Source organism: Magallana gigas, chromosome 1 (assembly GCF_963853765.1).
Source record: "Magallana gigas chromosome 1, xbMagGiga1.1, whole genome shotgun sequence".
In the NCBI taxonomy this organism is placed as follows: Eukaryota; Metazoa; Mollusca; class Bivalvia; order Ostreida; family Ostreidae; genus Magallana; species Magallana gigas.
The window spans coordinates 66,084,245-66,107,488 of NC_088853.1; the positions used below are offsets into that span (position 1 = coordinate 66,084,245).

The following is a 23,244-nucleotide window of genomic DNA, read 5'->3' on the forward strand; positions in this document are numbered from 1 at the left end:
ACAGTTATTTAATGAAATAATGATTAAAAAACCACAAAAAATATTGTTTGATTAACTGTATTTTAGTGACACAGATTCTAAAGGAATTAATACTTATAAAGTGCGCTTATAAAATCAATTGTAGCAGTGACTAATATTGCAATGATACAGGACATTGCATTATACGTAAATCGTTTCCTTTGAAAGAAGACCAATATTACTTTTTACATCATGCAAAAGTTATCAACATTTGACAAGGATATCTTAATTGGTTTATGATAACGTATATTTAAGAGGAATAACCTTACTGGTATACTGGGCAATGTCATTACATTCCGATCATTCTTTGTTTTGGACAACAATGTCTGTTTGGTTTTCTTATTATGTTCCGTGCTTTGTAATTTTACGCAGATTACATCGGTTATAAACAAATATGTTTAAACTATCAAAATTTTACTGTTATAACTTTAAAACAGGTTCTTTAAATGTCTTTTTTTTGTCATTTAGCTTTTGCTACTTATTGATTAGAACTAATTTTAAGAACGGTGTCGGCTAACCTTAAGGATACTAAAATGTTTAAGAAGCTAACTAACACCTTTACAGAAGGCCACTTTCAGAAGTGTTTTTCTTTTCTAACATCTCTAATGCCCAGCGTGCTTTGTAATTTTACGCAGATTACATCGGTTATAAACAACTATGCTTAAACTATTAAACAATTACTCTTATTTCTTTAAAACAGGTAAATGTCTTATTTTTTGTCGATTAGCTATTGTAACGTATTGATTAGAAATGATTTCAAGTACGGTGTCGGCTAACCTTTAGGATATTAAAATGTTTAAGAAGCTTCCGGTCTTAAAAACTGACACCTTTACAGAAGACCATTTTTTCAGAAGTGTTTTCCTCCTTAACATCTCCGATGCCCAGCGTATTTCTCCTTTTAATCACAAATTTTCATTATATCGTTTGCGCGAACTGACGTCACATCACCAAAAGGTTTGAGAATAAGTGTTAACATACAGTACATTATGACACATAGAACAACAAAACGCGATTGGATGGAAAGTAATGTATGCTAAAAAGAAATTTGATTTTCTTTATATCAAAAATGGTGCTTCAATTAGTTTCGTTTTCCGTTAGCATCAATCGAACTTTACTTGATTAAAGATAATTAGTTTTTTGTATAAACAGATTTTAATCTGAATGAATTATCAAATTTTAATGTTAGAAGTAAAATTAGAATCCAGGTATTGAGAAAAGATGTCATTGAAATGCAATTAAAGCTGGAGTTCCTTATTTGTTTACAAATAATGTACATAAATTACAAAATTCTTAACAATAAAACTTTGGCAGACAGGTGTTCATAATTGAATAATTCGATCAGCAATAAAAAATAATATTAGACTGTAAGTGATATCAATACAAAGCATATGTAAACTATAACAGATCTCCAGCTTTGTTTACTAAACAAAAAATTTTAACCCCTGTAACTGAGTTAGCATCAATTATTTTGCACAAATGGCTTAAAGTGTTGTACGTAGAACTAGGACAATTTTCTGACCAAGGCATCCATAGTGGGCATGTGGGGATAAATTCGTTCCACATAGAAGTTTTGCTTGGTGTATGTAATAAAATCACAAAAAGGGGCCCCAAACATAAGAAGTTGACCCTGGATTTGATACCAGTGTGCATGACTGTGTTTTAAAGAAAACAAATCACCATTTTTTGGAGGAAAAAATCATTTCTTGTTCCGCAGGCTTCACAAATGGACATGTCTCTGACAGAATATAGACATTTGATTTCAATTATAGCCGTTGTTGATTTTTCACACATTATGCCGTCAGGTGTTGCACCGAGAAAAGGCAAATCAGGGTTGACTATCAAACCAACTTCATGAAGATGATTTACTGTATTTCTGATGTACATTTGCTTTGCAACAATTTTATTAGCTTTCACATAGGATGTAGATGAGGATAAAAACTCTTTTTTTGAAAGGTATTTTTCATGTAAGTTTCATTAATGTCCTTTTTCCTTCTCATTATGAGTCGAAAGTTGGAAGCAGTAATTCTCTTACTTCGCTCTGTGTACTATCTCGGGTCAGAACTTTGTAAGCGAGTTGATCTTTCTAACTCATTGGCATCACTTTGAGTTATATTAAGATTGCTCCACTCATGTGCTAGTTGCTCCACACTTTGGAAATCACAAGGGGCTAGGGTCTTTGGAAATTATGTATCTCCACAACCCCATGCAGCTCGGGGATTTGCGATTGACTGAATCAGTGGTGTTTAAGAAATAAAGTTGAGATAATTGATAAAATAGGTCTATAATAAATTAGTCAGTGTATCTCTTTGGAAGTTTTAGTTACTATGAAATATTCAACTATATGTTTAACTTAGCATTAAGTTATGAAAAAATGTCTTTATGAAATGCAATTTATGAATTATAACCCTTTTGTATTTTGCAGATGGTATGTTAAAACTAAAACTGTTGGCTGTTGTTGCGGAAAACAAAGCATTGAATGAAGACACAGGGTGAAAAACAATCTTTAAGCAAGTCCTTAAAGGCGGCTTAAAGGTGGCTTAAAGGTGGCGTAAAGGTGGCTTAAAGGAGATACAATATTTAAGCCACCTTTAAGTCACCTTTAAGCTGAGCTTATAGGTCCTTAATGTCCAAACTTCTTTAAGTCACCTTTAAGCCATCTTTAAGCTACCTTTAAGCATCTTTAAGTGGCATTTTACGCTCCCTTTAAGTTGTCTTTAAACCATCTTTAAGTTCCCTTTAAGTCAAGTTTGATCAAACTGAACAATAAAAACATGTATTAAATGCAAAAGCTCTTTTATAGGGAGGGGAGGGGGTGACCCGAGTGATGATATAATTTCCAAGGAAGGGTGGGGGGGGGGGTGTTCCAGGCGGTTTTTATTGTCGCGCCATTAAACACATATCGCTATCATCAACAACGCTCCGATGGACACAGATTGCCGTTATAAAATTCTTTATAATTTTTTTTTTGGTTTCAAAATTATTCAAAATTATTTTAGGGGTGGGTGCAGTCCCTGTATCTAAATTTGTGCATGAAATTATATTTAAGTATGTTTGTTTCCTATTATAAATGAATCAGTGAAATAAATCTCTCTCTCTCTCTCTCTCTCTCTCTCTCTCTCTCTCTCTCTCAAAGTTAACATAACTTTGTCTGTTAAAAGCCACAATGAACGATATCTTGAGCATATTGTATACGGAAATCGATTCATAACTGCATAGATTAAGTAATGGACTTGAGGAGGGGGGGGGGGGGGTAATGCTGAGAAATTCTCGAGCTTTGGCGTTACATAAGCGTGTATAGGTAACTTTGCCTAAAAAAACGAGTTGTGTTTACTCCCGGGGCTTCATTTTAGCACCTTTCATTTTTAATGAGTTTATTTTTTTTTCATTTAAAATACTACACAAAAATACATTTAAACGGATGTTTTATATAAATGACTTGGAAAACGAATCGTGAACAGTGTTTGAGAATGTGTATGTTAAAGCTGCATGGTCCGATTTTTTTTATTTCTTTTTTTTTTTTTTTTGGAGGGGGGGGGGGTATGACAGTATTACACAAACAAATTATCTCAGTTTAACACGTTCGCCTGTATACTCTAACAAAATCTGTCTCCTTTCAAAGTTTGAAAATATATATAAACGGTTGTTTTACATAAATGGCTTGAAAAAAGAATCTTTAGAAATAATTGAGAATGTGTATGTATAAGCTGCATAGTCCGATTTTTATTTTTTTTTCCAATGACAGTATCAATAAATTTTCCATTCAAACCAATTATCTCAGAAAGTTTGCCGGTTTACTCTATCAGAATCGGTCTCCTTTCAAAGTTAGACATTTTTCAAAATAAATGAAAGAAATTCTGTTGGGCAAAGAAAAAGAGCATGAAAAGTAGAAGGAACATAAAGTACCAGTTGTATATAAACATAAATATCCAATAGCATGAAAAGTAGAAGGAACATAAAGTACCAGTTGTATATAAACATAAATATCCGATAACACGAACAGTTGGAGGAGCATAAAGTACCAGTTATATATAGACATAAATATCCAATAGCATGAAAAGTAGAAGGAACATAAAGTACCAGTTATATATAGACATAAATATCCGATAGCATGACAAGTAGAAGGTACATAAAGTACCAGTTATACATAAGTCAATGTTGTAGGTGTTTGAACTTGTCAGTTCACTTATAATTAAAGCAACTAAAACGTTCACAATCGTTTATAGAAATTCATTGCATTCGACATTGTTTGGCATATCTTTTTGTGTAATATTTATTTGCATTTAATGTATATTATTTATTCATTAATTATATTCTAATCTGCCTAAAACTAAGAGTTTTTCATCGTGACGGAAAAAATGTAATTGTAAGTTGACAATGTACATTTCATTAAATTGATTTACCATTCACTTCTTTCTTTGGTTTGACAGTTTTCAATTTTGAGCGGGTGTTTTTGGGGATAGGAAATGTCTTTGCGCATGAATCATGAATAAGCTACTATGTGATACGCGAGGAAAACTTTCATGTACGCTTTTGGTCTTTAGCGCGCCAAAGTAATGTATCAATCATAAGTGTAGCCATTTTATTAGTAAAAATGATAAAGTATATCACATTACATGTGTTTTATCGTCCTTTTCATTTCAAAAATTTGAATTATATATAGTGCAACGATCAATTTAAATATCAAAAGTAGATGGTAACAACACATTTCCCTTCTTTATTTGAAATAAACTAAGAACGATTTCTGTAAATCAATGACTGAAATATCACTGAATACATTCATGCAGCACATTTTTAATCGATGTAAGACATTAATAAATATAGTAGACGCGGGTAGGTTAAAGACAGTTTAATAATATACACAAACTGTAAATAAAAAGAGACAAAATACGCAGAGCAAACACACACCCACACCCACACCCCCACACCCATATATATATATATATATATATATATATATATATATATATATATATATATATATATATATATATATATATACATGTTTACTTGCTATGAGGCCGAAAATCAGTTCATTGACATACAAGAGAATACGAGGCGAAGCCGACGGAATATTAGTTGCTGTGGGGGAGGACAATAAATTTTCGTCAGAATAGTTAGTAAATAAGTATTTTATCGTACTGAAGAAACTACTTTGCGATTTTGTTGATGATAATGAATTAGAATTATCTTGCTATGTATATAACATCGCGACTCGGATTTCACCAGAGGTGTTCAGTATTTAAAAAAAGAAGGAAAACAAAGGTACTTGAATGCACCGAGGAATAGTTTCGATGACTATTCATCATTGGAAAATAGCACGGAAACTATTTCATGGTTAGATGAAATAGCATGGTTTTTTTTCGTTTTAATTTTACATATGAAATATTCACAGAGGTGTAAACAATACACATATTGAGGGTTTTTTCTTCTGTAAAATTATAAAAAAAATTATGAAGCAGTGCATAGAAGACAAATTATTACATCTTCATCTCCGCTAAACAGACTGAGTAGGAGAAGACATTCCTAAGACTGAAACAAGAAAACGTTAAACAGATGTCTACTGTCATTAAAGTAACATTACCGTTCATAGTTTACTCTTCGGGCTTCATTGTAAAATATACTATATAGTCTCGAAGCCATTTATCGTTTGGTAGTATACCTTGTCGTTATCGGGAGAAAAGCCGGAAAAGTTCGTAGAAACAAAAAAGTATGCTATTGTAGATTTATAAACATTTTATTCTCAATTACAACATGAATGTTTTATGCCTTGTTTTAGTAAATTGAAACGCATTCGCATTTTGCATTATTTATCAGCATACACAACACATATTATGAAATGTATGTCTTCTTCCGACGAAACAATTCAAAATTAAATTGTGTGCAATTCTTTTTTTGTAACTTTCAAAACAAGAACTATCTATCCTGTTCATCTAAACATGAAACAGTGAGTCAAAAGTAGATAACAATTTCATAAAACCTTGTTATCATTATTTTGATGTAAATCGTAACAGGGAAGTTTTCATAGGCCAAAAGAATGAGATTCTCTCGTCAAGTGGTTGCATCCGTTTGGAAATAAAATGAAGTTTTGACAGATACTTTATTTAGATATATATATTTTTAAATTTGTGTTTGTTTTATTTTTGAAGTTGATAAAGCCTTTAAATGTAAATGATGTAAACAAAAAAATAAGAAAATTTGATTTTTGGCACTGTTTTTTGTTACAAAAGTTAATATCCCTTTTTTAGGAAAACTTTATGAAGCGTACTTATTTTTTTTATTAAAAAATGTTGATTTTTTTTAAAGATTTATTTTTTTTAATTGAATTCTATAATAGTGCTATGCAATAAAAGAAAGGGGGGCATAGAATTCTGCCCGTTGAACTATTTAGTGTAATACATGTATGCTTTTGTGAAGAACACATATGGAATAAATCATCTCCATCTGTTTAGCTGCAATTTTTTTTTTTTTAAATTCCAGTGTGAGACCAATCAGCTACATTTTAAACATCATCCACAGAGAAACCGTATCTTATAGCTTTACTTGTACTTGCCCCCATGCTGAATGGGCTTAATATTAAGTAGTACATGTATCTATGCCAGCAAAGGACATAATCCATCTTAAGAAATTAGGATTTCGTACTAACACTAACATTTTATCGTCTCTTCACTGGTCACTGAGAAATTGTCGATGATACGATACGTGTTTATTTTATTTTCAATTCAAATGTTTAATACTTTGTATAATTTTGTATTTATCCTAGGTTTGTTTTACTTCAGCATTGAATCGTTCCTTTGTTCTCCAACAAGAGAGTCTCTGTGATATGGTATACTTGTCTTTATTTTATTTTCAATTCAAATGTATTATATTTCGTATATGCAACTTGAAACGCGTTCCATATGCTTTGCATTATCAATATGTATGCAGATTGAGTCATCACATAAACAAACATAAATATATAGGACAATGTTAATACGAAGAAAGTGTATGCTTGCCGTTTTTCGGCCATCTGTTTCAAAAGCAAGCTGTATGCAATTATAATTCTCAGCTGTAAAAACAAAATCATTTTTTACTGACCATCTGAACTTAAACTACTTAAACTACTTAGTCAAAGGAAGATTTAAGAACATCTAAAAACAGCTTTCTTTAGGTGTTTTTAAATTTATATCAATACAGGGAAGTATTTTTTATTAAAGACGAAAAGAATCAATTTCCCTCGTCAAGTGGTTGAAATGTGTTCGGAAACAAATTCTGCTAAGATAAATACTAAGATAGATGACACAAGTGTTTTTTCCTAAAAGCCTTTTTGGAGTTTAGTTTTGAAACTTAATATGTCACAGCTTTGATAAAACTTTCTTGTGTATGTGCATGTACCATTATTAACAACACTGAACAATAAAGTTGAAATATCATTAACACATGGGAGGCCTATCAATGCCTGACGTCGTCAGGCAATATCTAAGTTGCTTTCTCCGAAACAATGCAGACAATGGGAGCAAACAATATCAATATTTTTTTACAAAAAAAGATTAAAGTACCGATGCATGTTTAACGGTTCACCATTTACATTCACAATTGATGAAAATGTTATATAGGATTTAATAACATCAGTGAGCAAGAGTTTTCAAGTAAAAGGGCTGTTCACCATGCACTTATGTAAACCTGATTTAGAAATAGATTAGCCATATTTAAACGGTGGAAAAAAGGCAGGGGGTCATTGCAACAATGTCTATTATTTTCTTTTGTAAATATATGAACGCACTGCAGCATATCTTTGTAATGTAAATAAATTCGGGTAAATGGAGCAACATCTTTCTTTAAAACAAGTACTGCTCTCCAACAAGCTGACTTTCTACTTTGCATGACACCCCCTCCCCTCCAAAAGTATGAAAAAGAAAACAGGATATGCAACGCAATGTAAGTAAAGGGAATCATCAGTTTGGACTTAAACAAATAAATGCATTCCTATAGCTAGAATGTTTACTGAAAAAACTAAATCGCCAAAGTGGGGTGTGACCCGATTTTCGATCAGTCGGGCAATTTCAATCATTTAGAAATGGCACAAAACTCGCGTGTCTTACTAAATGTACATTGATACTATATTTAACATTTGCTAGTCAAGTGTGTTAATTCGATAGATTTTATCTAAACCATTCGATTCAAAGTATTATATATATAGTTGTTACATAACAAATGTCAAAAAATTCATTTGAACCCCTCCTCATGGATCTATGTAAATGGATGAGTTCATTCAAACCATTATATCGAGATCTCAGCCGTTGCGTGAATGGTGCAGCAGGACTTTGCTCCAAAATGTCTCATTTATAGTTTCTGTGCGCCGAGTAGTGGTCGAGTCTAAATTTGGATAACAGAAGAATACTCCAGAGCACACCGTGTATACACATCACGGGCACGTAGCATCAGGGGTGGGGGATGGGGAGTTGTGGAGCGGGGGGGGGGGAGGCTGCTCCCCCCATTTTTTTTTTATTTTGCAGCAGATACGTTTCTTAACTTTACATTTATAACAAGCATCCTGAGAGTATTGCATAAGTAATACACGTCCCCTACCGGACAAATTTTGTGCGTTTTTAATTTATAAAAAATAAAAATAATTGTTTTTGATTTTACTTTTGAAGCTTACCTCTTTTGACTTGGTTAAAAAAATAATATTGTAGAGTTTTGTTTTCATTTAATTAAATTCCGTAATAGTGTTTTGTGATAAAAGGGATAGAATTACAATAACATTTTGCATGTATACCTATCACTGCGTTTAATATGTATGTACTAATGAAGAACATAATTAAATCTAGAATAATCACTATATTTTACTACATGTATGAGATTATGTAATAAATACACTTTAGACTTTTAGTTCACCTAATAGAATATTTCCCATGACTTTGAATTTTACAAGTTCTAGTGAAAATTTACCATTTGAACGAATCTCTCTTAAGATAATGTATTCTATATTATTTGATAAAAAAAGGGATAAACAAGCAATATATGTTCCCTAGTCCGACTTGATTTTTTTCATTTAGTATCAATTTTGCTCGTGAATTTAATGCCATCCGGTGAAAAAACAACTTTCTGTTCAGCAAATTTGAAAGTACATATTTTACGTTGTGTATTTTTGTCCGTAATCAATCTATTTGATTCCAGTTCTAGATAAAATAAGATGTTAATGTGATGCGGAATACATTTTCCTAAATTTAAATATTGTTAAAAATTGTATGTAACTACCAGTTAACACATATCACATGTATATGATGACATTGATTTTTTTTCAATTCAAATGTTTAATACTTTGTTTCTATAAATTGAAATGCGTTCCATATGCTTTGCATTATCAAGTTGTATGCAGTTTAACTCATTACATAAACAAATTAGACAACACGTAGGAAATGCATGTTTGCTGTTTTCCGACCACCTGTTTCAAAATTAAGTTTTATACAATTATAATTTCAACTAAGAAAACAAAAACATATCTTCCATTTAAACTTATAATACTAATTCGAAAGAAGATAAATATTGCAAAACATCCTTTTTTTGTTTTTGATTTATATCTGAACGGGGAAGTTTTTTCTTAAAGACAAAAATAATAAAGTTTCTTCGCCAAGTGGTTGACATGTGGTCGGAAACAAATTCGGCCAAGATAAGTACTAAAATAGATAACACAAGTGAGTGCACGTGCTGCCATCAATGTTTCTTCCTTGAAGCCATTTTAGACTGTGTTTGTAAATCGTAATATGCCATGGCTTTGATAAAGCAGTCTTGTGTATGTATATGTGTCATTATTAACAACATTTGACCATACAGCTGAAACCTCTTTAACACATGAGAGGCCTATCATGAAAGCACTGCTCGTGAAGAATATAATGACATCTAAAATAATCACTGTATTATTTAATAATTCATGTTTAAGTCGATAACACGCCTTTGATTAGTTATTTCAAAAAGATATAAAGTGTAGAGATTTGTTTTGATTTCTTTTAATCACATTCTATATGTGTGTGTTTACCCATGAAGAATATTATGACATCTAAAATAACCACTGCATTATTTAAATGTTAAAACTCTAATAGTTTTATTATTCTTTAGATATTTGTACTTTATAGTTGGTGGTTTATTTGAGTCTCACGATTTTACTAAAGTTAAAGTCAGAAAATATTTGATCTGCAGACAATTATATATAGACAATTTAACTCTACAAGATCTACTGAAAATTGACTACTTGACCGGCTTTCTCTTTCCAGAATGCATTTTAAATTATTCGATAAAAATTAAGTGATATACATATTTTAAAAATTTGTTAATTTATGAATTTTCATATCTTAAAAAAAATACAGACTTCTTGTAAAGTTTCGACAAGCTTGCTTAATAACGCAAGAAGGTATTCAATTTGGTCGGCCAGGTATCATATCATGGTCCTATAGTTACTCAAGTGTAAATTGTTTTACAGTCAACCCATTCACATTGTCACAAAGACAGCTACAATAGTTGGCCTCTTCAACACCCTCTACCATTGTTAGGTTTTCTATTTATAGGCTTGGGTAAAGTATATTAAACCTGGCAAGCACTTCAGTTTTGTTCAGAGTAAGTGGGAACAAATCATAAAAGTATTGTAAAAGGCATTTGCAATAAACAACAGGTAATTCTTAAAACAATGACTTGAAATAACAAAAGAATCACTTTAAAAAATTGTTGATGGCTTCGTGGTATTATCTAATTCTATTTTAACGTATATCATAAGTATAATAATACGTTTTTGTCTACTAATTTATTCTTCGTCTTTTTTTTCTTTTTATCTCGGGGTCACTTTTTTGTTATTAGAGTTATCCTAACGATTTAAATTATATGAAATTATTCATTTAAAGTTATGGTACCAAATTACCCACAAGAAATTACAGAGTTATCTCCCTTTGAGTAGGAAATGCGTGTTTTCTCTACTCCTCCGAAACCATAATAGATAGAAAAATAGAACTGTTTCCAATGTCCTCAGAACACCTTGAGTGTTTTACAATTTATCCATACCAAAAGGATTTGAGGACACCTTCTAGCAGTTATTGCCTCTGAAAGTATTTAAATTTCCATTAAATCACATCCAACTATTTAAATATATATCATAGATACTTCTGACCACCTTAGATACGAGCATCTACATTGGCCGATCAAAATGACATAAAGGATAATGGTCAAGGTGAATTGAGAATCTATTCATGAGTTTTTATATTTCATTTGTTAAGGGTGAGATATAAAACATTTTCATAGATGTAGTAGGACATTTTAAGACATTTTAGTCCCCTACCAGTTTCATCGGAGGGGACTCAAGCTTTCCTCGGAGTCTGTCTGTCCGCCCGTCTGTCTTTCTCACTTCAGTTTCTTCTGAACAGCTTTAAACTGTCAAAATACATATCATGTTTACACTTTTGTAGCGTCTGGTTGACATATTTACGAGAAAAAATAATTCTTTATATAACATTTTTGAATAAGTATGTCACAAATAAGATAACTTTATTACTATGCCCTGACAATTGCTGAATCACACCGGAAACAGTTATATTGCCCTCCCGGAAACAGTTATATTTCACAGGAAATAGTTATATTGCCCTCCGGAAACTGTAATATCACCATCGCGTGCAAGAATTCTGCATATTAATTACGTCGGGTTCGAAATTCAACGAGCCAGTTGCTAAGCAAACGTAAACCGATCAGCGAATTTTAAACATGTCAGGCCAACGTCTGCGGTTTGTTCATCTAAATTCAGAGGAACTATCATTAAGAATCAATGATCAGCGTATTACTTGACGTTTTGCATTGTACATTGACTAAATATGAGCATGTGCCATTAAATACTCTTGTGAATTAAATGAATATTTTGATTACCCGAGTTTGATTTGTTTAAAAATGTTATATATCATATATTACATGTTTTCTCGGGCAACAATACCAGAATATTTGTCCGTCGTTGACAGGAAAGCCCTGGAGTGTTATGTCGCCCTCTGCCTTCGGCGAGAAGCCATGTAATATATGTATAATATTCCATTTTTTCAATGTTTTGGTTCGTTATCGGGTTCTATTCTTATTGGATATACGAGGCCAGTATGTGGTCAGTATTGATATCTTGCGTTACTAGTCCATTCCTCTTATCATTTCTAAAAAACAAATAAATTATGTAGAATAGTGTCAAACATGGTGTTGTTACTTTAATCGGCACATTTGTTTTTGGATTATTACAATGTGTTTCATTATCGGGTTGAATAAAGCATAACATCTCGTTTATAACAGTTCTAAATAGGTGTATGCACCGAAGCTTCCACGGTATAGTACAAATCAGTAGGGGACGTGTATTGCTTATGCCGTACTCTCAGAATGCGTGTAAATATAGCCCTACGGCTCCTACCTTAAAATAGTTGCACAGGTGTTGCCCTATTGTACGAAATGCTTGTTACCGCTACTCCCCAGAAACCATAAGGATAGAGACTTAGATAGTTTACCAATGACTTCAGTACACATAAAGGGTTCTTCATTATATTTATACCGAAAAGATCTGAGGCCCCCTTTTAGTAGTTATTTCCCCTGAAAGTATTCAAATATCAATAACATCGCTTTAAACTGTTTAATATATATCAAAAGGACTTTGGTTCTTTAAAATGGGAGCGTCTACCCTGGTCGAACAAATAAACATTAAAGTCAAGGTCTCGGTCTTTTTAAAAATCTTCATATCTTGAGAAATATAGAATTTTTGTAAAGTGTTCAATAGCTTGTTGGTCTGGGCAATAATGTATTTAATTTGGTCAGTCAGGTATCACATCATGGTCCTGTGGTTACTCAAGTGTAAATTGTTTTGACAGTCAACCCATTCATATTGTACAAAGAGAGCTAGCCTTTAGAACACTCTCGTTTATCGTTAGATTTTATATTTATAGCCATGTGTAAAGAATATTCACCTTGGGAGTACATCAGTTTTGTTCAAAGTAAGTAGGAACAAATCAGAAAAGTAACCGAAAGACATTTACGATAAACAACAGGGAGTTCTCAAAGCAACGGGTTGAAAAAAAATGTAATTAATTGAAAAATGACAATACTGTAACAAACCGTGAATCGTCTCAAAAATCCATAAAACGAAATACAAATTCAAAGCAGAGCAACACGGACTTAGATAGAGGTAGGACCAGGTGCCAATGAAGAGTGAGCATCCTCTGCTGACCGGTCTCATCCGCCGTCTGCTCTTTGTCGTAATGGGGAAACAAATCTAAATATTAGAATGAAAAACGTCAGTTAGCATGCAACCCAGTGGCAAATTGTAGTTGGTGACAAGGTCGTTGTATCGACCATAGAACTTACGAAAAGATGACTGTTGATAGTCCTGTTTAATCAACTTGTTTGTTTTAAAAAATGGTTGATGGATTCGTAGTTAGTTTCTCAATTTCACTAACGACATATATTACAAGTATAATGATATTAACTTATTAGGTTTGCTACTGACTGTTTACATATGTTTGTAGCGTCGGTAAAGTCCCTTGAAGGCGAGGCTGAGTCGATGGACTTTACTGACCCAAAACATTGTAAACAGTCAGACAAAAATACTTAATAAGTTTTTTGTTTTGTGGAGGACCGAAAGTGTGATATGTAAACAAAAAAAGATAATATGTAACAATTAAATTCATAGCTTAATTCTCTAATTTCGCTACCTTCCACCTCAGACGTCTGTGCAAACATGGATGCTATTGTAGGACCGTAATATTACGTCACGGGTTCACTCTAAATATTTTGGGGCTTAAACATTATATGTAAAGGTATGGTTGAACGTTTGAATATAAAATCAGCTCAAATAACGTTAGGTCTGGCATGTTGCTGTTTAAATTTTGACGCTCGCCGTGTTAAGAAATTTTTAAGGCTATCACGTGACACGATTCATCAAATGACATCAATTCATTCTAGTCCGAGGCAAAACGATAAGTTTTTATATACCTTATTAAGCGTTTTAGCAAGTGATTAAAACTATTAAGGTGGGAAGACCTCTAATTGTTCAAGAACAATTAGTATACTAGTTTTTCTTGTGACGCTTACACATAATTTAGCTCCATATTATCTTAAACAAATGTTACTTGTTCCATTTTAAGTAATTGTCCGAGCCTAACCAACAATAAAAGATTAATAATAAAAAAAAACCCAGAAAAGGCATTGAGAAAAGTATTGATACGATTACATTTCTTGAGTATACAAACATCTAATCCAATAAATATATGCTTAAAAGAAAACTATTCTCCACAAGAATTATTAGCCGCTTTAATAAATACCCCAGGGACGCCGACGGATCAGACGAGAAAAGAAAACTGTTGTATTCGTCCATAGCCCAACAACTGCAGCGTAAAGAAAAAAACAAATACAATGTTTGAATTTAATTCACTTTATTACGAGTAATGGATTAGAAAAATTTTAGAATATGGTCGGTGTAATCCCGGAATTTGATGACACCCTTATTAAAATCATCAAAGGAACGCGCAGATCTAAGACGCACTTTCAAGCGTTTTCTTCAATCTAGTGCAAGTACATGAAAATAACTTAAAATCAAATACTTGCATGCAAATTGGAAAGCAGAAGGTACATATTTAAAATTTATTTTGTATTTGTTACATTAAGATGTAAAAAAGGTGCGATTTTTTTTTTAATTTATGGTGATATCAAAACAACAAATATTATAAAAAGATAATATGTGTTTTTTTAAAACTCTACTTATTTTTCATTTTATCAGAGTTATTCGATATGATTGGCTAATAGCTTAATAGCTAATAGCCTAGCAATTGTTGTAAACAAACTAAATACCTTTAATGTAGACCCTACAAATAGGCACGTCAGTTCGATGAGCTTATAAAAAAAACAATGTAGATCACTTAGTTATTTCTCATAACCAAGGAGAAAGTTTAGTATTATTCCGAAATAAATCATTAATATGCATAACCATATGATTTGATTATCGTTGCAACGTCGTTTTTTGATTGACTATACTTATTCATCTTTATAACTTCCCTACGTTACAATTCGACTTGCTATCTGATTTTATTGAATTTGACATGTTACCTTGTGAGGTATAGGAAAAATTATATTGAACTGACCGTTTTTTTTTCCGGATTGAATACTTGTGACGGTAAAACAACAGTAAAAGTATTATATTAAGATAGACAGCAGGGTCCCATTTCATTCAAAGGCAGACTTATTTCCCGAAGCGTAGAAAGAGGTTTTTTTTTTTTTTTTTTGCAGAATTGGAATCTTGCTGACTCCCTCAATGGTATACCTAATTATCAACATGTTTTCTGATAACTATCAAGCTAATTTAAATGTGAATATAATGTAGTTTGGATTTTGTCATGCACCGTATTTATTATAAAACCAGAAATAAACAAATGTTTTGAATTTAATTCACTTTATTACGAGTAATGGATTAGAAAAATTTTAGAAGATGATCGGTGTAATCCCGGGATATTTTAGTTTTCAATTGATGACACCCCTATTAAATTCATCAAAGGAACGCGCAGATCTAAGACGCACTTTCAAGCGTTTTCTTCGATCTAGTGCATGTACATCAATATAACTTAAAATCAAATACTTGCATGCAAGTTGGAAAGCGGAAGGTACACATTTAAAATTTATTTTGTATTTGTTACATTAAGATGTAAAATCAAAAGCATTTATGTTATTTTCAACAATTAGAAATAGGATAGGATATTGAAGCACGTAGCATTGTTTTTTTTCTTAAAATGGGGAAGAGGGGCGCTTCTTAAAAAATGAACTAGCAATTTGAATAAGCAAGAGATTCTCAAAATCAATAATGAAAGTTCGAATCCATGTGTGCGTGTGGGAGGGTAGGGGGTAGTTTGATTGTTACATCACCTTTAACATGTTTATGATCTGTGAATGTAAATGTTGGCCCATATAACATGCACCGGTTTATTTGAGCATTGAATGCATATTTTGGATGTCGTCGGTCCTATGACACAACACGCAGTGCAGACAAATTGAATAGCGCGCGTTAGCGCGGTACGATAATTTGTCTGCACCGCTTGGTGTGTCATAGGACCGACGACAACCATAAAATAGGCATTTAATGCTTATATTTATATTTTCATACCGATGTGTATTTGTGTGAAATATAATTGTGTATCGCCGCTTTGAAGCCAATTCTACGCTCTTAGTCAGGGATTTGAAACATACATGGAACAGTCATATTAATATGTTGTTTACTTTGCTTCCGCGATAAAAAATATAGTGCCAGAAACTCTCTGGGGAAAAAGCTGTTTTTATAAAGGAGTAGATTTATATTAATTATAATGTTTCAAACGTACATCACAAATTGATAATATAAGATTAAAAGGTGCATTTAATCTTACAAAAAAAAAATAAGTTCAAAACACGTGGAGACGTTTGTATATGCGCTCACGGCGCGTGATATAGCAAAGTGTATTCATAGAAAGTTGAACGTCGCATATTTCCAATGCAAACATTAGGGAAAATATTGACTAAATGTAAATATCTTTTTTTAAATATATTGATATTGCCTGCACTGTTTCGGAGAAGGCGACTTTCAAACCTTTCTTTTCTATTTTCCTTTTAAGCGTTTTTATTAACAAAAGACTGATGATAGGTGTCATTTTTTAAAGGTTGCCCTAGTCTCTTTATAAATGTCCCACAATGCACAAAACCATGTCCATCAATCTATGAAAAATGTTACTCTGGTACAGGGTTTTGTTCTATATGTAAACCTGGATTTGATGGCGTTGATTGTGAGTATCAGCTTATTCTATTACTGTATGAAATATATATATTTTATTTACTATCCATTTTAACAGGGAATGAATGGTATACCAACTGCAATTGTAAAACATCTTCAACATAAGATTAGAAACATTGAGTGTTAAAACACTTTTCTTCTGAATGAACGATAACTATTTTGTTTTGAGAGAAAAAAAAAAGGTGCGATTTTTTTTTGAATTGATGGCGATATCAAAACGACGAATATTTTAAAAAGATAATATGTTTTTTTAAAACTCTACTCATTTTTCATTTCATCAGAGTAATTCGATATGATTGGCTAATAGCTTAATGGCTAATAGCCTAACAATTATTGTAAACAAACTGAAAACCTTTAATGTAGACCAATTCCCTAGGAATAGGCACGTCAGTTCGATGAGCTTATACAAAACAATGTAGATCACTTAGTTATTTCTAATAACCAAGGAGAAAGTTTAGTATTATTCCGAAATAAATCTTTAATATGCATGACCATATGATTTGATTATCGTTGCAACGATTATCGTTGTTTTTGGATTAACTATATTTATTAATCTTTATAATCGACGTGATATCTGATCTTATTGACTTTGACATGTTACCTTGTGAGGTATAGGAAGCATTATATTGAACTGAACTTTTTTTTTCTGATTGAATACTTGTGACGGTAAAATAAAACAGTAAAAATATTATATTAAGATAGACAGCAAGGTTCCATTTCTCCCAAGGCAAACTTATTTCCCGAAGCGTAGAAAGATTTTTTTCTTGAAGAATTGGAATCTTGCTGACTCCTTCAATGGTATACCTAATGATCAAAATGTTTCCTAATAACTATTTAGTTATTCAGATGTGAATATAATGTAGGTTGGATATTGTCATGCACCGTATTTACTATTTAATCAGAAATATTATTTTTAAGACATAAAGTAGTAGATAACTTTTATTCGTGACGACATTATTTAGCGATTTACTGGAGACTGATTAGCGATTTACTGGAGACTGATTAGCGATTTACTGGAGACTGATTAGCGATTTACTGGAGACTGATTAGCGATTTACTGGAGACTGATTAGCGATTTACTGGAGACTGATTAGCGATTTACTGGAGACTGATTAGCGATTTACTGGAGACTGATTAGCGATTTACTGGAGACTGATTAGCGATTTACTGGAGACTGATTAGCGATTTACTGGAGACTGATTTGCGATGACTTATTTTTGGGGAATAAAACTTACATACATTAAAGACTTGTGTTGTTTTTACAACTTTACTACAAGGGCTGAGTCGCGGCGGGGAATATTCGCGACGACGATGTAATCACGAAAATCGCTAAAGTGTCTCGCTCGCAAATAAAAATAATTGTAAAAAGTTTACAACTATTTTAATGGTTTATAAGTGCACTCTTTACTTTAACGTTACTATTATATTATTTTATTTTTTAGTTTGCCATGCCCTGGCTAGAACCACCATTGTACCCTCAAGTACGTTTAATGCATCGATATATGATGCCATGACTTCGAGAAATGGATTATCTTTTTCAGAAGCAGACGAAGATGGTCTCGTATATATCAATCTGTTTTTATCGGGAATGTCTTCAAACCTTGCTAACATATCGTTTGAAATAAATAAGACACACAACGTCACTGTGCTTTTGTTTCATACAGAAGCTCATGAAATCAAACTGGTGAGTAAATATTCTTTTTCAAGTGGATCCTCTTTTAAATCGTTAAAAATAAAAAAAAACAGCAATTCTTATCTCGTGTTATGAAGTGTCTGTCAAAACGTATGGTGATTTTAATTCATTTTTTTAAATAGAATGATACATATAGGATTAATGTGAAGACATTAGATAAGATTGTTCACCTTTTAATTCACATAAATAAACTATAAAGAGAGAGCTTTTTTAATAATATTTTTTTTCATTTTTTTCGCAATTGACAGTTTTTGTTTGTCCGTCTGCCTGTCTGTTAGATTTTATTTTTGGGTACATTTTTTTTATCCCCAACACCAATGAGTAAAATTAAATCAAACTTTACGTAAATTATTTTTATGGGTGGTTGATTTTAAAACTTTAAAGATAAGTAGAATCCGTTTCTTTAAGTCGATAATTAAGCCTGTAGGTTAAGGTAACTCCAAGGTTAATGATCGTCAATTTGAATTTCCTTTTTAACAATTGTTTATTTTTTTTATGAAAGCAATTCTAAATATTAATATGAAGTGAATGTGTTCTTTAAAAACAACTATACTTTCACTTGTGAATGAAGTCTTTCTGTTAAACTTTCCTTCCATTGCATCACTTGAAAGTAAAACACTACTATTTTACCTTAACAAAAAATCAAATGTGTAAAACTGCTCTGAAATCATTTTATCTATGATACACTTTTTTTTTTTATCGACAATTAGTTCTTGTTTAATATATACTTTTAGAATGAAATTATTAATCCCTATAAATAAACAATATCAGCATTTATCACAAACTCTCTCAAAGTTTGCTGTTTTATTAAACATGCCCCGTAATATTAAGTAACAACAAGTCAAATGTTTTTAGTACGAACATTCTTAGTGCTATACGTCATTTGCTTTTGATATTTGAAGATTTTTCTTTCATAATACTCGGGGCAGTGTTACATTTTTGTCCTTTTTTTTTGTTTTACACTTTTGTAAATCTGAGGAATTTGTATTGGATAAGATGCTTGTGACGTCATCAATATGATACGAAATACTGGTACATGTAAATCAAAAATATACTCAGCTAGACTAGTTTCTAACAATATTTGATGTACTTTACATAATTTTGAGAATAGATAACGATAAAGAAGACAGGTTTCTTTGGTAAAAGAAAACATCATACTGCTTATTGTATCGTCAGATTGAACAGTGAAATTTTACTGTGTTCTGCTTCCGTGAAATTAAGTACATCGTTAAATGCCATGAATATATGTTTAGGGATAGTACGATTCATATTTAAGAATACACTTACTCAAATTCACGCCGACTTGCTAAAAAACTAATTCCCGCCAAATATAAAACGTTTACAATATTTGTTTTTTTTAACATTTTGACATTACAGTATAACGACCACTCTAAGGATCTTGAACGTTGGAAAGTTTCAATGGCAAACAGTGTCTCACGTCGTTATAGTTGTCCACTATACATACCCATTCACTATTTCTAACATGAGACTTCCCTTGAGGAAATGCTTTAAGCATATCAATAATTAGTAAGTTTTTTTTTTAATTTTCGTGTCCACCAAATTCATTATTATACATTGCAATGTTTATTTCATTTTTTATACTGATGATAGAAAATCCTTTATTTTGGTTATAAAATGTAATTGTATATTTGTTATCTAAAACAACAAAGAAATCTATTTTAAGGAAGACTAAAGCAGATTTCAAGAGGATATTCAATATCGATTTATAACGTTTTGAAAAAGCTTAAATAAGCAGGAGTAAGTTATAAAGCAATGAAAATAGTTGTGCACACAGTTTAAAACTTTACTTTTTTCTTTCAGATTCAGTATGCACAAGGAACTCTGAATCAACAATGAAGACATTATATATTTTGTATGCTCCATGATAAATCAGCAAGTTCGGCTAAATAAATAAGCATACAACATTACAGTTATTTAATGAAATAATGATTGAAAAAAAACACCAAAAAAAATTTGATTAACTGTATTTCAGTGACACAGATTCTAAAGGAATTAACAATTATAAAGTGCGCTTTGACTTATACATTAAATTGTAGCAGTGACTAATATTGCATTGATACAGGACATTGCATTATACGTAAATCGTTTCCTTTGACAGAAGACCAATACTACTTTTTACATCATGCAAAAGTAATCAACATTTAACAAGGATATCTTAATTGGTTTATAATAACGTATATTTAAGAGGAATAACATTACAGGTATGCTGGCCAATGTCATTACATTCCGATCATTCTTTGTTTTGGACTACAACAACGTTTGTTTGGTTTTCTTATTATTTTCCGTGCTTTGTAATTTTACGCAGATTACATCGGTTATAAACAAATATGTTTAAACTATCAAAATTTTACTGTTATACCTTAAAAACAAATCTTTAAATGTCTTATTTTTTGTCATTTAGCTTTTGCTACTTATTGATTAGAAATGATTTTAGGTACGGTGTCCGCTAACCTTAAGGTTATTAAACTGTTTAAGAGGCTAACTAACACCCTTACAGAAGGCCACTTCCAGAAGTGTTTTTCTTTTCTACATCTCCAATGTCCAGCGTATATTCTCTTTTGAAACAAAAGTTTTCATTATATCGTTTGCGCGAACTGACGTCACATCAACAAAAGATTTGACAATAAGTGTTAACATACAATACATTATGACACATAGAAAAACAAAACGCGATTGGATGGAAAGTAATGTATGCTAGAAAAGAATTTGATTATTTTTATATCAAAGATGGGGTTTAAATTAGTTCCGTTTTCCGTTAGCATCAATCGAACTTTACTTGATTAAATATAATTAGTTTTTTGTATGAACAGATTTTAATCTGAATGAATTATCAAATTTTAATGTTAGAAGTAAAATTAGAATCCAGGTATTGAGAAAAGAAGTTATTGAAATGCAATTAAAGCTTGAGTTCTTTATTTGTTTACGAATAATGTACATAAATTACAAAATTCTTAACAATAAAACTTTGGCAGACAGGTGTTCATAATTGAATAATTCGATCCGCAATAAAAACCAAGGTTAGACTGTAAGTGATATCAAAACATATGTAAACTATTACAGGTCTCGAGCTTTGTTTACTAAACAAAGAATTTTAGCCCGTGTAGCTCACTTGCAGCGAAATATTCCTAACATTAGTCATAATAATTGAAGACATTGAGCATGAAAAGAAGAATTGAGCTCAAATCCTTATAAGTCTCTGTAAGCTGCTATTGCCATTTGCAGACAGGCGATAGACAAATCTCAAATGCTTAATATCTGTGAAACAATTGTTTTGTTTTTACACGTCTTTTTACAAACGCTTAATTTGTAAACATACCGTGGCCTTTTATCAGAACAATTTTCGTTCAATTCCATTACAAATAAGAAACAAAATCCAACGTTTTAACTCAGTTAATGAATAATAACGGACAGTGTACTGTGAATAATAACGGACAGTGTACAGTGAATAATAACGGACAGTGTACTGTGAATAATAACGGACAGTGTACTGTGAATAATAACGGACAGTGTACTGCGAATAATAACGGACAGTGTACAGTGAATAATAACGGACAGTGTACTGTGAATAATAACGGACAGTGTACTGTGAATAATAACAGACAGTGTACTGTGAATAATAACGGACAGTGTACAGTGAATAATAACGGACAGTGTACTGTGAAGAAGGCTGGGAGGTCAACAAATTAAAGACTGGATCTACTTCAAATTATGCTTTGATTTTTAAAACCAAATCAATTGTTCAGTGAGGAAATATTCAACATTAAAAGCTCCTTAATTTAAGTATTTTCATATCATTTCAAACAGAGCTCTTTTTTGAAAGGAGATCAATCTATTCGAAAATGACCACTGCTATTTTTCCCTCTTGACCAATACTGAGAATAAATGATGTAAGTTTATTCAGATAGTCAAACGTACACAATGTATTTGTTTTCTTTATTTTGTTTATGGTTTGTAATTTGCCATTGCCCTCTTTTATATTTATATATTTTTAAACGTTTTTTGAAAGAAATATATCTTTTTTTATATATCAAAGTATTACATGTACTGTTATACTCTAGCGTTTCCTTAAATTGACATTATTATAATTTAATGATTATCAATTGTTATTTATTCATTAAAACTGACATCAAGTAGAGTTTCCGTAAACTGTTAGAATAGCTTAATATGTTACGTGCGCGAACGCAGAAATCTACTAATAGTTTAAAGAATCTCAAGATACCCCATGACCAAAGGCCGAAATATCGTCATTCCATAAGATCCCTTCAACAATTTTGATAAGAAAGTACAACAATTCTGATAAGAATATTCACACCTTCTTTTTTCCCAAAGAACAATTATATTTCCCGAGGGCAATGCCAAAGGAAAATATGATTTGTTGGGCAATAAATCGTCATATTTCCCGGACGTTTATGAAATAAAAAACTAAATTGATATTTTCATATGTGTTCTAAGATAAGAAAAAAAATATATAAGAATCTTCAGATAATCTTATTAGTGTCCTTATTTCAGCTTCTCATACAAATCGAATGTAAAAAATACTAACGTTTCCAAAAAGGTTGAGTTTGGTAATTATTTCCCGTGAAACCCAATTTTTGTTTACCCTATCGGATGACGTTTTAGACCAATAATATGATACTTTTTATAGAATATTCATATTGCGGTATGATAAATTGTTTTATATAGCAAGCTACGATCGATACGAAATAAAAACTCTGTAAATTTTTGC

General features: G+C 31.6%; 1 protein-coding gene, 1 long non-coding RNA gene and 1 pseudogene across 5 annotated transcripts in view; 1 reads left to right on the top strand and 2 right to left on the bottom strand.

The window, feature by feature from the left end:
- The window catches only part of LOC105317886 (multiple epidermal growth factor-like domains protein 10), a 254,170-nt gene that overhangs the window by 29,428 nt on the left and 201,498 nt on the right, over positions 1 to 23,244 (bottom strand). The window lies entirely within an intron of this gene.
- On the bottom strand, positions 1,266 to 10,538 carry LOC136273615 (uncharacterized; annotated as a pseudogene).
- On the top strand, positions 18,074 to 22,656 carry LOC136276218 (uncharacterized). Its single transcript, XR_010714652.1, has 3 exons — positions 18,074 to 18,488; positions 19,875 to 20,024; positions 20,319 to 22,656. It is a non-coding gene; the product is annotated as an uncharacterized lncRNA (long non-coding RNA).